Source organism: Oncorhynchus gorbuscha, linkage group LG07, assembly GCF_021184085.1.
Source record: "Oncorhynchus gorbuscha isolate QuinsamMale2020 ecotype Even-year linkage group LG07, OgorEven_v1.0, whole genome shotgun sequence".
In the NCBI taxonomy this organism is placed as follows: domain Eukaryota; kingdom Metazoa; phylum Chordata; class Actinopteri; order Salmoniformes; family Salmonidae; genus Oncorhynchus; species Oncorhynchus gorbuscha.
The window spans coordinates 15162388-15176031 of record NC_060179.1 but is presented as its reverse complement, the minus strand read 5'-3'; positions in this window follow the sequence as shown (position 1 = coordinate 15176031).

Below are 13644 nucleotides of genomic sequence, written 5' to 3'. Positions count from 1 at the left end.
CATCATCATAACTTACCTCTCAGCAGGTAACATATCACTGCTGCTATAATCACTGCTGCTATAATCACTGCTGCTATTATTATACCAGTGATTGAACCTGGACTCAGTCCATCTGAAACTGAAGGAGAAAATACAGAGTATCAGTTTTATTGTTGAATGTGATCCTGTGACTTACAGTGAGGGGAAACAGTAAAAGTAAACTTTGTACCATCAGATAGTTTATCAGGTGTGATCTGCAGGTAGGTGAGGATCAGGTGTGTGTCTCTGGCAGTAGAGACTCTGCTCTATCATACTGGGCACATAATATGTGAGATACACATATGAACTAAAAACACTAGCACTGCAAACACTCAGAACAAAGAGAGCAGCAGCGCCTGTTCTCTCTCTTCAAGTCCCCCTTCTGAGGCTGGCTGCCTGTTGAGAACAAGTGACAGTCTGAACCTCCCACCCACACAGCATCCACCTCTTCTATATTCAACTGGCCCTGGGTTCCTCCTAGTGCAAGACAATGCTAGACCTCATGTGGTTGGAGTGTGTCAGCAGTTCCTTGCAAGAGGAAGGCAGAATTCACAATTTTAGTCTATGATTGACATGTTAGTCTACAGAAAATCTGTGAAAATAAATTAATGACACAACTTTACCAAAAACAATCAAAGTTTATGTATTAAAATCTTAAATATTGCCAGATTGGTTTTCACATCTATTTTACAAGGTGTTCATTATTGTAAATTGTAAGGTGTCCTTTGATAGTATTTATTTGTTCCACATTATTCATTGTTGCATGCTAGAACCTACAATATATACACATACACTGCTCAAAACAATAAAGGGAACACTTAAACAACACAATGTAACTCCAAGTCAACCACACTTCTGTGAAATCAAACTGTCCACTTAGGAGGCAACACTGATTTACAATAAATTTCACATGCTGTTGTGCAAATGGAATAGACAACAGGTGGAAATTATAGGCATTTAGCAAGACACCCCCCCAATAAAAGGAGTGGTTCTGTTGGTGGGGACCACAGACCACTTCTCAGTTCCTATGCTTCCTGGTGGATGTTTTGGTCACTTTTGAATGCTGGCAATGCTTTCACTCTAGTGGTAGCATGAGACAGAGTCTACAACCCACACAAGTGGCTCAGGTAGTGCAGCTCATCCAGGATGGTACATCAATGCGAGATGTGGCAAGAAGGTTGATAGAGGAATTCTAAATTCCTTTATGTTTTAATTGCCAAAACCAATTAGCACTCATTTCTAATTCATTAATGAATTGTAAGTTCATTAATTATGCATGAAGTAGATCGAGACCAGTCTTAAAAGCCAGGTAAAGAGCGTTTAATTCCAGAAGAGTACTAACTACATACACAGATTTCCACAGGTTATAAACTCAAAATGACATCATCAGTTTCCCACGATAGCCCCGTTGTTTTTTTGTTTAGGTCCGGAGATGCTTTCTACTCCCCTCATAAACCAGACATTACAACCTGTCTAGAAGATATACTTTTCTCTTACCAATGGAACAAAAACCCAAACATTCTTATCTTGTCTGAAAAGCTTTTTCTCCCCCTTGACCTTCCCAAAAGGCACAGACAATCAAATTAGTTCTGCTTACATTTTCAGTAACAGCTTAACGAATAACTTTTACTTTTCATATCATAACATAATAGTATTAGTATAAATGGTTCTAATCAATAATGTATACATAATTAATCATCTTAACTACGATTTCCTCTAACAAAGGTTTGCTGTGTGTGTCAGTGTAGTGTCCAGAGCATGGATGCGCTACCAGGAGACAGGCCAGTACATCAGGAGATGTGGAGGAGGCCGTAGGAGGGCAACAACCTAGCAGCAGGACCGCGACCTCCGCCTTTGTGCAAGGAGGAGCAGGAGGAGCACTGCCAGAGCCCTGAAAAATGACCTCCAGCAGGCCACAAATGTGCATGTGTCTGCTCAAACGGTCAGAAACAGTGAGGGTGGTATGAGGGCCCGACATCCACAGGTGGGGGTTTTGCTTACAGCCCAACACCATGCAGGACATTTGGCATTTGCCAGAGAACACCAAGATTGGCAAAATCGCCACTGGCGCCCTGTGCTCTTCACAGATGAAAGCAGGTTCACACTGAGCACATGTGACAGAAGTGACAGTCTGGAGACGTTCTGCTGCCTGCAACATCCTCCAGCATGACCGGTTTGGCGGTGGGTCAGTCATGGTGTGGGGTGGAATTTCTTTGGGGGGCCGCACAGCCCTCCATGTGCTCGCCAGAGGTAGCCTGACTGCCATTAGGTACCGAGATGAGATCCTCATACCCCTTGTGAGACAATATGCTGGTGTGGTTGGCCCTGGGTTCCTCCTAATGCAAGACAATGCTAGACCTCATGTGGTTGGAGTGTGTCAGCAGTTCCTTGCAAGAGGAAGGCATTGATTGTCATGCAGGTGAAAGAGGACCCAAACGCGACTTAACAGAAACAGAGTTTATTAAAGTCCAAAACGGAATAACAGAAATCCTCTAGATTTGTAGAGGGGAAACAACTGGAGAAGCGGCCACAGACTGCAGGTCGCTTCGGGTAGGCGCAGGCCGTAGTCGACTGAGACACCTGCTCACACGCAGCATCTGATGAAGGCACAAAACACGACAGGACAGGGTGATACACAATCACGGCAAAAACACGACAGGACAGGGCGAAACGCAATCACAGCATGGTGAATACAATACAAGGAACCGACGGGACAGGAACGGATCACAAAGGAATAAATAGGGACTCTAATCAGGGGAAAGGATCGGGAACAGGTGCGGGAAGACTAAATGATGATTAGGGGAATAGGAACAGCTGGGAGCAGGAACGGAACGACAGAGAGAAGAGAGAGCGAGAGAGTGAGAGAGGGAGGGGGAGAGAGAGGGATAGAAGGAGGGAAAGAACCAAACAAGACCAGCAGAGGGAAACGAATAGCATGGGGAGCACAGGGACAAGACATGACAATAAATGACAAACATGACAGTACCCCCACTCACCGAGCGCCTCCTGGCGCACTCGAGGAGGAATCCTGGCGGCAACGGAGGAAATCATCGATGAGCGAACGGTCCAGCACGTCCCGAGACGGAACCCAACTCCTCTCCTCAGGACCGTAACCCTCCCAATCCACTAGGTATTGGTGACCCCGTCCCCCGAGAACGCATGTCCATAATCTTATGTACCTTGTAAATAGGTGCGCTCTCGACAAGGACGGGAGGGGGGAGGGAAGACGAACGGGGTGCGAAGAAAGGGCTTAACACAGGAGACATGGAAGACAGGATGGACGCGACGAAGATGTCGCGGAAGAAGCAGTCGCACAGCGACAGGATTGACGACCTGGGAGACACGGAACGGACCAATGAACCGCGGAGTCAACTTACGAGAAGCTGTCGTAAGAGGAAGGTTGCGAGTGGAAAGCCACACTCTCTGGCCGCAACAATACCTTGGACTCTTAATCCTGCGTTTATTGGCGGCTCTCACCGTCTGTGCCCTGTAACGGCAAAGTGCAGACCTCACCCTCCTCCAGGTGCGCTCACAACGTTGGACAAACGCTTGAGCGGAGGGAACGCTGGACTCGGCAAGCTGGGATGAGAACAGAGGAGGCTGGTAACCCAGACTACTCTGAAACGGAGATAACCCGGTAGCAGACGAAGGAAGCGAATTGTGAGCGTATTCTGCCCAGGGGAGCTGTTCTGCCCAAGACGCAGGGTTTCTGAAAGAAAGGCTGCGTAGTATGCGACCAATCGTCTGATTGGCCCTCTCTGCTTGACCGTTAGACTGGGGATGAAACCCGGAAGAGAGACTGACGGACGCACCAATCAAACGACAGAACTCCCTCCAAAACTGTGACGTGAATTGCGGACCTCTGTCTGAAACGGCGTCTAACGGGAGGCCATGAATTCTGAATACATTCTCAATAATGATTTGTGCCGTCTCCTTAGCGGAAGGAAGTTTAGCGAGGGGAATGAAATGTGCCGCCTTAGAGAACCTATCGACAACCGTCAGAATCACAGTCTTCCCCGCAGACAAAGGCAGACCGGTAATGAAGTCTAAGGCAATGTGAGACCATGGTCGAGAAGGAATGGGGAGCGGTCTGAGACGACCGGCAGGAGGAGAGTTACCCGACTTAGTCTGCGCGCAGTCCGAACAAGCAGCCACGAAACGGCGCGTGTCACGCTCCTGAGTCGGCCACCAAAAGCGCTGGCGAATAGACGCAAGAGTGCCTCGAACACCGGGATGACCCGCTAACTTGGCAGAGTGAGCCCACTGAAGAACAGCCAGACGAGTGGAAACAGGAACGAAAAGGAGGTTACTAGGACAAGCGCGCGGCGACGCAGTGTGCGTGAGTGCTTGCTTAACCTGTCTTTCAATTCCCCAGACTGTTAACCCGACAACACGCCCATAAGGAAGAATCCCCTCGGGATCAGTAGAAGCCACAGAAGAACTAAACAGACGGGATAAGGCATCAGGCTTGGTGTTCTTGCTACCCGGACGGTAAGAAATCACAAACTCGAAACGAGCGAAAAACAACGCCCAACGAGCTTGACGGGCATTAAGTCGTTTGGCAGAACGGATGTACTCAAGGTTCTTATGGTCTGTCCAAACGACAAAAGGAACGGTCGCCCCCTCCAACCACTGTCGCCATTCGCCTAGGGCTAAGCGGATGGCGAGCAGTTCACGGTTACCCACATCATAGTTGCGCTCAGATGGCGACAGGCGATGAGAAAAATAAGCGCAAGGATGAACCTTATCGTCAGACTGGAAGCGCTGGGATAGGATGGCTCCCACGCCTACCTCTGAAGGTCAACCTCGACAATGAATTGTCTAGTGACGTCAGGAGTAACGAGGATAGGAGCGGACGTAAAGCGTTCTTTTAGAAGATCAAAAGCTCCCTGGGCGGAACCGGACCACTTAAAACACGTCTTGACAGAAGTAAGAGCTGTGAGAGGGGCAGCAACTTGACCGAAATTACGAATGAAACGCCGATAGAAATTAGCGAAACCTAAAAAGCGCTGCAACTCGACACGTGACCTTGGAACGGGCCAATCACTGACAGCTTGGACCTTAGCGGAATCCATCTGAATGCCTTCAGCGGAAATAACGGAACCGAGAAAAGTAACGGAGGAGACATGAAAAGAGCACTTCTCAGCCTTTACGTAGAGACAATTCTCTAAAAGGCGCTGTAGAACACGTCGAACGTGCTGAACATGAATCTCGAGTGACGGAGAAAAAATCAGGATATCGTCAAGATAGACAAAAACAAAAATGTTCAGCATGTCTCTCAGAACATCATTAACTAATGCCTGAAAAACAGCTGGCGCATTGGCGAGACCGAACGGCAGAACCCGGTACTCAAAATGCCCTAACGGAGTGTTAAACGCCGTTTTCCACTCGTCCCCCTCTCTGATGCGCACGAGATGGTAAGCGTTACGAAGGTCCAACTTAGTAAAGCACCTGGCTCCCTGCAGAATCTCGAAGGCTGATGACATAAGGGGAAGCGGATAACGATTCTTAACCGTTATGTCATTCAGCCCTCGATAATCCACGCAGGGGCGCAGAGTACCGTCCTTCTTTTAACAAAAAGAACCCCGCCCCGGCCGGAGAAGAAGAAGGCACTATGGTACCGGCGTCAAGAGACACAGACAAATAATCCTCGAGAGCCTTACGTTCGGGAGCCGACAGAGAGTATAGTCTACCTCGAGGAGGAGTGGTCCCCGGAAGGAGATCAATACTACAATCATACGACCGGTGAGGAGGAAGGGAGTTGGCTCGGGACCGACTGAAGACCGTGCGCAGATCATGATATTCCTCCGGCACTCCTGTCAAATCGCCAGGTTCCTCCTGAGAAGTAGGGACAGAAGAAACGGGAGGGATGGCAGACATTAAACACTTCACATGACAAGAAACGTTCCAGGATAGGATAGAATTACTAGACCAATTAATAGAAGGATTATGACATACTAGCCAGGGATGACCCAAAACAACAGGTGTAAACGGTGAACGGAAAATCAAAAAAGAAATAGTCTCACTGTGGTTACCAGATACTGTGAGAGTTAAAGGTAGTGTCTCAAATTTGATACTGGGAAGATGACTACCATCTAAGGCAAACATGGGCGTAGGCCTGTCTAACGGTCTGAAAGGAATGTTATGTTTCCGAACCCATGCTTCGTCCATGAAACAACCCTCAGCCCCAGAGTCAATCAAAGCACTGCATGTAGCACCCGAACCGGTCCAGCGTAGATGGACCGACATAGTAGTACAAGATCTAGATGAAGGGACCTGAGTAGTAGCGCTCACCAGTAGCCCTCCGCTTACTGATGGGCTCTGGCCTCTTACTGGACATGAATTAACAAAATGTCCAGCAACTCCGCAATAGAGGCACAGGCGGTTGGTGATCCTCCGTTCCCTCTCCTTATTCGAGATGCGAATCCCTCCCAGCTGCATGGGCTCAGTCTCAAAGCCAGAGGAGGGAGATGGTTGCGATGCGGAGCAGGGAAACACCGTTGATGCGAGCTCTCTTCCACGAGCCCGGTGACGAAGATCTACCCGTCGTTCTATGCGGATGGCGAGAGCAATCAAAGAATCCACATCTGATGGAACCTCCCGGGAGAGAATCTCATCCTTAACCACTGCGTGGAGTCCCTCCAGAAAACGAGCGAGCAGCGCCGGCTCGTTCCACTCACTAGAGGCAGCAAGAGTGCGAAACTCAATGGAATAATCCGTTATGGACCGTTCACCTTGGCATAAGGAAGCCAGGGCCCTAGAAGCCTCCCCACCAAAAACTGAACGGTCAAAAACCCGAATCATCTCCTCTTTAAAGTTCTGGAAATCGTTAGAGCAATCAGCCCTTGCCTCCCAGATAGCTGTGCCCCATTCTCGAGCCCGGCCAGTAAGGAGCGAAATGACGTAAGCAACCCGAGCTCTCTCTAGAGTATGTGTTGGGTTGGAGAGAGAACACAATCTCACACTGCGTGAGAAAGGAGCGGCACTCAGTGGGCTGCCCGGAGTAGCAAGGTGGGTTATTAACCCTAGGTTCTGGAGGCTCGGCAGGCCAGGAAGTAACAGGTGGCACGAGACGTAGACTCTGGAACTGTCCAGAGAGGTCGGAAACCTGAGCAGCCAGGTCTTCCACGGCATGGCGAGCAGCAGACAATTCCTGCTCGTGTCTGCCGAGCATGGCTCCTTGGATCTCGACGGCAGTGTAACGAGCGTCTGAAGTCGCTGGGTCCATTCCTTGGTCGGTTCCTTCTGTCATGCAGGTGAAAGAGGACCCAAACGCGACTTAACAGAAACAGAGTTTATTAAAGTCCAAAACGGAATAACAGAAATCCTCTAGATTTGTAGAGGGGAAACAACTGGAGAAGCGGCCACAGACTGCAGGTCGCTTCGGGTAGGCGCAGGCCGTAGTCGACTGAGACACCTGCTCACACGCAGCATCTGATGAAGGCACAAAACACGACAGGACAGGGTGATACACAATCACGGCAAAAACACGACAGGACAGGGCGAAACGCAATCACAGCATGGTGAATACAATACAAGGAACCGACGGGACAGGAACGGATCACAAAGGAATAAATAGGGACTCTAATCAGGGGAAAGGATCGGGAACAGGTGCGGGAAGACTAAATGATGATTAGGGGAATAGGAACAGCTGGGAGCAGGAACGGAACGACAGAGAGAAGAGAGAGCGAGAGAGTGAGAGAGGGAGGGGGAGAGAGAGGGATAGAAGGAGGGAAAGAACCAAACAAGACCAGCAGAGGGAAACGAATAGCATGGGGAGCACAGGGACAAGACATGACAATAAATGACAAACATGACATTGATGCTATGGACTGGCCCACCCGTTCCCCAGACCTGAATCCAATTGAGCACATCTGGGACATCATGTCTCGCTCCATCCACCAACGCCACATTGCACCACAGACTGTCCAGGAGTTGGCGGATGCTTTAGTCCAGGTCTGGGAGGAGATCCCTTACACCTTTTCTTTGACATTTCCGAAATGTAGCACTGTTTAAGACATGGATTTCATGTTGTAATGTTAACAGGGTACCCAAAACTAGGTCAAACATCAACATTGTTGCGAAACTCAGCCTTGTTTGCATAGAGATGATGAAAATAATGTAATTTAGGCTGTAATTGTCAGGACCCGGTTACGAACCCGGGTCTCCGGAGTGAGAAACAGTCACTAAACCAACTGAGCCACGAATAGTCAGCAGAACCCAGAAGATGAGGCAGACACAGCAGTACTTGAGACGGTGTATTTAATGAAGTAAAAAGTGAAGTTCTTCAGGAAAACATGTAACTCCACAACCTCAAAAGGAATTCCACAAGAACAAAGGCAATCCTCCAAGACAAAAAGGCAAATCCACAAGGTGGAAGGCACAGCACAAAAAGCCTCAAAAGATACTCAAAAATAAACAAACAAGAACAAAAAACAGAACTCCACAAGAGAGTCCACCGGGATCAACAAGAGCTCACAGAGTACTAGGGCTGGGTGCTAACATACAAACACAGAGCAAAGAACTGAGTAAAACAAAGGGTTTAAATACAATCAGGGGAAACGAGGCACAGGTGCAAATAATAATGGGGATCAAGGGAAAACAAAAGGTCAAAAGGCACAATGGGGGCATCTAGTGACCAAAAACCGGAACAACCCTGGCCAAATCCTGACAGTAATGATCTACAAAATTCTAGTCATTAGGTAATCACACCGTTTATATAGAAATGGACGCTAATAGTTTATCGAATCCCATTGTGACACAGTGGGGGACACTATTTGGCTGGGGGGATATTTTTTTTCGTATCGTCTGAGATCCCTAAAGATTGGAAAGCTGCCACGGTCATCCCCCTCTTCAAAGGGGGAGACACTCAAGACCCAAACTGTTATAGACCTATATCCATCCTGCCCTGCCGTTCTAAAGTCTTCGAAAGCCAAGTTAACAAACAGATTACCAACCATTTTGAATCCTACCGTACCTTCTCCGCTATGCAATCTGGTTTCCGAGCTGGACATGGGTGCACCTCAGCCACGTTCAAGGTCCTAAATGATATCATAACCGCCATCGATAATAGACAGTACTGTGCAGCCATCTTCATCGACCTGGCCAAGGCTTTCGACTCTATCAATCAGCGCATTCTTATCGGCAGACTCAACAGCCTTAGTTTCTCAAATGACTGCCTCGCCTGGTTCACCAACTACTTCTCAGATAGAGTTTAGTGTGTCAAATCGAAGGGCCTGTTGTCCGGACCTCTGGCAGTCTCTATGGGGGTGCCACAGGGTTCAATTCTCGGCTGACTCTTTTCTCGGTATATATCAATAATGTTGCTCTTGCTGCTGGTGATTCTCTGATCCACCTCTACGCAGACGACACCATTCTGTATACTTCTGGCCCTTTGGACACTGTGTTAAAATCATTGACCCATAAGAGAAGACATGACCAAAGCAAGGCACCCATATAGAATTAAAACAACATGATTGTTAATGAGGAATATAATCTAATAAACAAATGTTTGCATAACCAATGACATGAAAACTGGCTCCAACGGTGAAGGTTCATGAATCTTACAAAGATTTGTTCACAGTGGGAATTTTGAAAGAGGGGGATTAGAACCCCAAAATAAAAGTGTTAAGAAAGATCATACATGTCATTTCAGATTCAGGTTTAGGGGGTTAATAACTTTTTGGAAACCACTATTCACAGTATGGGGTTTATAAACATGTACAGACATAGAGAACCATCACATCAAGGAGGTGTAACAGTGATGAAAGGCAATTCATGTACAATGTACAATGTCTTCTGTAGCAAGCAATATGTGGTAAATATGTTTACACTGAATGGTTTCATTAACTTCTTTAAATGTTTTATAAGTAAGTTGTAACAGGCCTCATTCAGCAGTCTGAATGTATAGGTCAATTCATTGCTCTCTTTGCCTTATAAAGCTATTTTATATACTGTAAACTCCCTCTGTAGCTAACATCTACAATAACCATTAGACGTAGGAGTCAGAGTTATCACACACAGTCTCAGGGATTGCTATCTCTGGAAATTCCTTTGGTCTGTAAAAGAGTTCGGTAAATCAGCTCTTTGCGCCTTACTTGTGGAAAAATCCCCAAGCTTCTCTAAACATTGAAAATTTGGGGCCTCTAGATAAAAAAAATTGTTAGTTTGTCAAGTTTCTAATTATAGTTTATAATCATAGTTTGAACATAGTTGGCCATAGTTTCAAATCATAGTTTCTAGTCTGAAAGGTTTTGAAATAATAAGATGGTCAAATAAAACATAAGAGGGCACAAGGTACATGAATGAACAGTATGAATGAAAACAATGGCTACTGCTCAATGGATAAATAGCCTTCATTTTTAAAAACATACATGTCACTGAAAACAATGAATACATATTAGTTGTCATGAATTTGCCCTGTTGGATGAGGTTTCTGAACCCCCCCCATAAATACCTTTCCCCCTTTCCCCCAGAGAAAGTATGGTAGCATCAAAAGGTTGGAGAATGGAACAATATTTCCCTTTCTCAACCAGTTGAAAGTGTTCGTTGGTACTTAAAGAATATGATGTCAGATCAGATGTTGTCTGTGATGTTATATCTGATGATAGGATGACATAAATTGTATCTTGGAAAGTCTACACATTTTAGTTATCAGATTCACATGGAATTGTTGTGCATTTTTTTATGTTTAAATAGGAAACTATTTGTGAAAAGATTAAATGTAATTTTAGACTCCTAAATAAGACAATTGTTTTCTTAAGTTAACTTATGCTCACTCAGTGGCCACGCCCAAGTGAACCGACTTTGGTTGGAGAGGGATGAAACACTCCCTTCACTTCTCTAGTACAAAAGCCCCTGTGACCCAATTCACATCAGACTAAGCAAACTCTGGCGTGAGCCAGATCATGTGGAGGTGATGATCTCCACGCTGGAATGGTGAATTTCAACTAGACCTGTCAGAGCTGAGTCTAGTCACGAGCTGATTATGGCAACTTGGTTTGAACTTTGAACTATTCTTCACTAAAGAAGAAGTGATACATCCTGATGTCGAGTTATCAGCTGCAACTGTAAACATACGTGGCCTAGGAAAGAACAGACAATCTCCTAAGAACGACAGGGTACTTCGACCACAAAGATTCTTCAAAGGACAAGGCGATCTCTGCTGGGCAAACCAGTCTTCTATCTTCAACCCATCTTTCGAAATGCAGCTCAGAGTAAATGTTTATCTCGCATTTTCCTTTTCCAAATGGGTGGTTGTTAAAATGCATAAGATTCTGTATTTAAGGTAGCATAGCTTCTCGAGGTCCGATAGAGACCAAATTCCTTTGTCCCTCGATCTTCCCGCTCTTTCATTCAACCCCAACCCCCTTCCTTTGTGTAACTAGCCGTCATATCGGGTTAGCCCACTAGGGAATTTTCGTGACATGATTAGTAATCAATGTATGATCTATCTGTCATGTTTGTCATTTATTATCTTGTCTTGTCCCTGTGCTTCCCATTCTATTCGTTTCCCTCTGCTGGTCTTATTTGGTTCTTTCCCCCCTTCTAGCCCTCTCTCTCCCCCTCCCTCTCTCACTCTCTCGCTCTCTCTTCTCTCTGTCGTTCCGTTCCTGCTCCCAGCTGTTCCTATTCCCCTAATCATCATTTAGTCTTCCCACACCTGTTCCCGATCCTTTCCCCTGATTAGACTCCCTATTTATTCCTTTGTGTTCCGTTCCTGTGCCGTCGGTTCCTTGTTTTGTATTCACCATGCTGTGATTGCGTTTCGCCCTGTCCTGTCGTGTTTTTTGCCGTGATTGTGTATCACCCTGTCCTGTCGTGTTTTGTGCCTTCATCAGACGCTGCGTGTGAGCAGGTGTCTCAGTCGACTACGGCCTGCGCCTACCCGGCGACCTGCAGTCTGTGGCCGCTTCTCCAGTTGTTTTCCCCTCTACAAATCTAGAGGATTTCAGTTATTCCGTTTTGAACATTAATAAACTCTGTTTCTGTTAAGTCGCGTTTGGGTCCTCTTTCACCTGCATGACAGAAGGAACCGACCAAGGAATGGACCCAGCGACTTCAGACGCTCGTTACACTGCCGTCGAGATCCAAGGAGCCATGCTCGGCAGACACGAGCAGGAATTGTCTGCTGCTCGCCATGCCGTGGAGAACCTGGCCGCTCAGGTTTCCGACCTCTCTGGACAGTTCCAGAGTCTACGTCTCGTGCCACCTGTTACTCCCTGGCCTGCCGAGCCTCCAGAACCCAGGGTTAATAACCCACCTTGCTACTCCGGGCAGCCCACTGAGTGCCGCTCCTTTCTCACGCAGTGTGAGATTGTGTTCTCTCTCCAACCCCACACATACTCTAGAGAGAGAGCTCGGGTTGCTTACGTCATTTCACTCCTTACTGGCCGGGCTCGAGAATGGGGCACAGCTATCTGGGAGGCAAGGGCTGATTGCTCTAACAGATTCCAGAACTTTAAAGAGGAGATGATTCGGGTTTTTGACCGTTCAGTTTTTGGTGGGGAGGCTTCTAGGGCCCTGGCTTCCTTATGCCAAGGTGAACGGTCCATAACGGATTATTCCATTGAGTTTCGCACTCTTGCTGCCTCTAGTGAGTGGAACGAGCCGGCGCTGCTCGCTCGTTTTCTGGAGGGACTCCACGCTGTGGTTAAGGATGAGATTCTCTCCCGGGAGGTTCCTTCAGATGTGGACTCTTTGATTGCTCTCGCCATCCGCATAGAACGACGGGTAGATCTTCGTCACCGGGCTCGTGGAAGAGAGCTCGCATCAACGGTGTTTCCCTGCTCCGCATCGCAACCATCTCCCTCCTCTGGCTTTGAGACTGAGCCCATGCAGCTGGGAGGGATTCGCATCTCGACTAAGGAGAGGGAACGGAGGATCACCAACCGCCTGTGCCTCTATTGCGGAGTTGCTGGACATTTTGTTAATTCATGTCCAGTAAGAGGCCAGAGCCCATCAGTAAGCGGAGGGCTACTGGTGAGCGCTACTACTCAGGTCCCTTCATCTAGATCTTGTACTACTATGTCGGTCCATCTACGCTGGACCGGTTCGGGTGCTACATGCAGTGCCTTGATTGACTCTGGGGCTGAGGGTTGTTTCATGGACGAAGCATGGGTTCGGAAACATAACATTCCTTTCAGACCGTTAGACAAGCCTACGCCCATGTTTGCCTTAGATGGTAGTCATCTTCCCAGTATCAAATTTGAGACACTACCTTTAACTCTCACAGTATCTGGTAACCACAGTGAGACTATTTCTTTTTTGATTTTCCGTTCACCGTTTACACCTGTTGTTTTGGGTCATCCCTGGCTAGTATGTCATAATCCTTCTATTAATTGGTCTAGTAATTCTATCCTATCCTGGAACGTTTCTTGTCATGTGAAGTGTTTAATGTCTGCCATCCCTCCCGTTTCTTCTCTCCCTACTTCTCAGGAGGAACCTGGCGATTTGACAGGAGTGCCGGAGGAATATCATGATCTGCGCACGGTCTTCAGTCGGTCCCGAGCCAACTCCCTTCCTCCTCACCGGTCGTATGATTGTAGTATTGATCTCCTTCCAGGGACCACGCCTCCTCGAGGTAGACTATACTCTCTGTCGGCTCCCGAACGTAAGGCTCTCGAG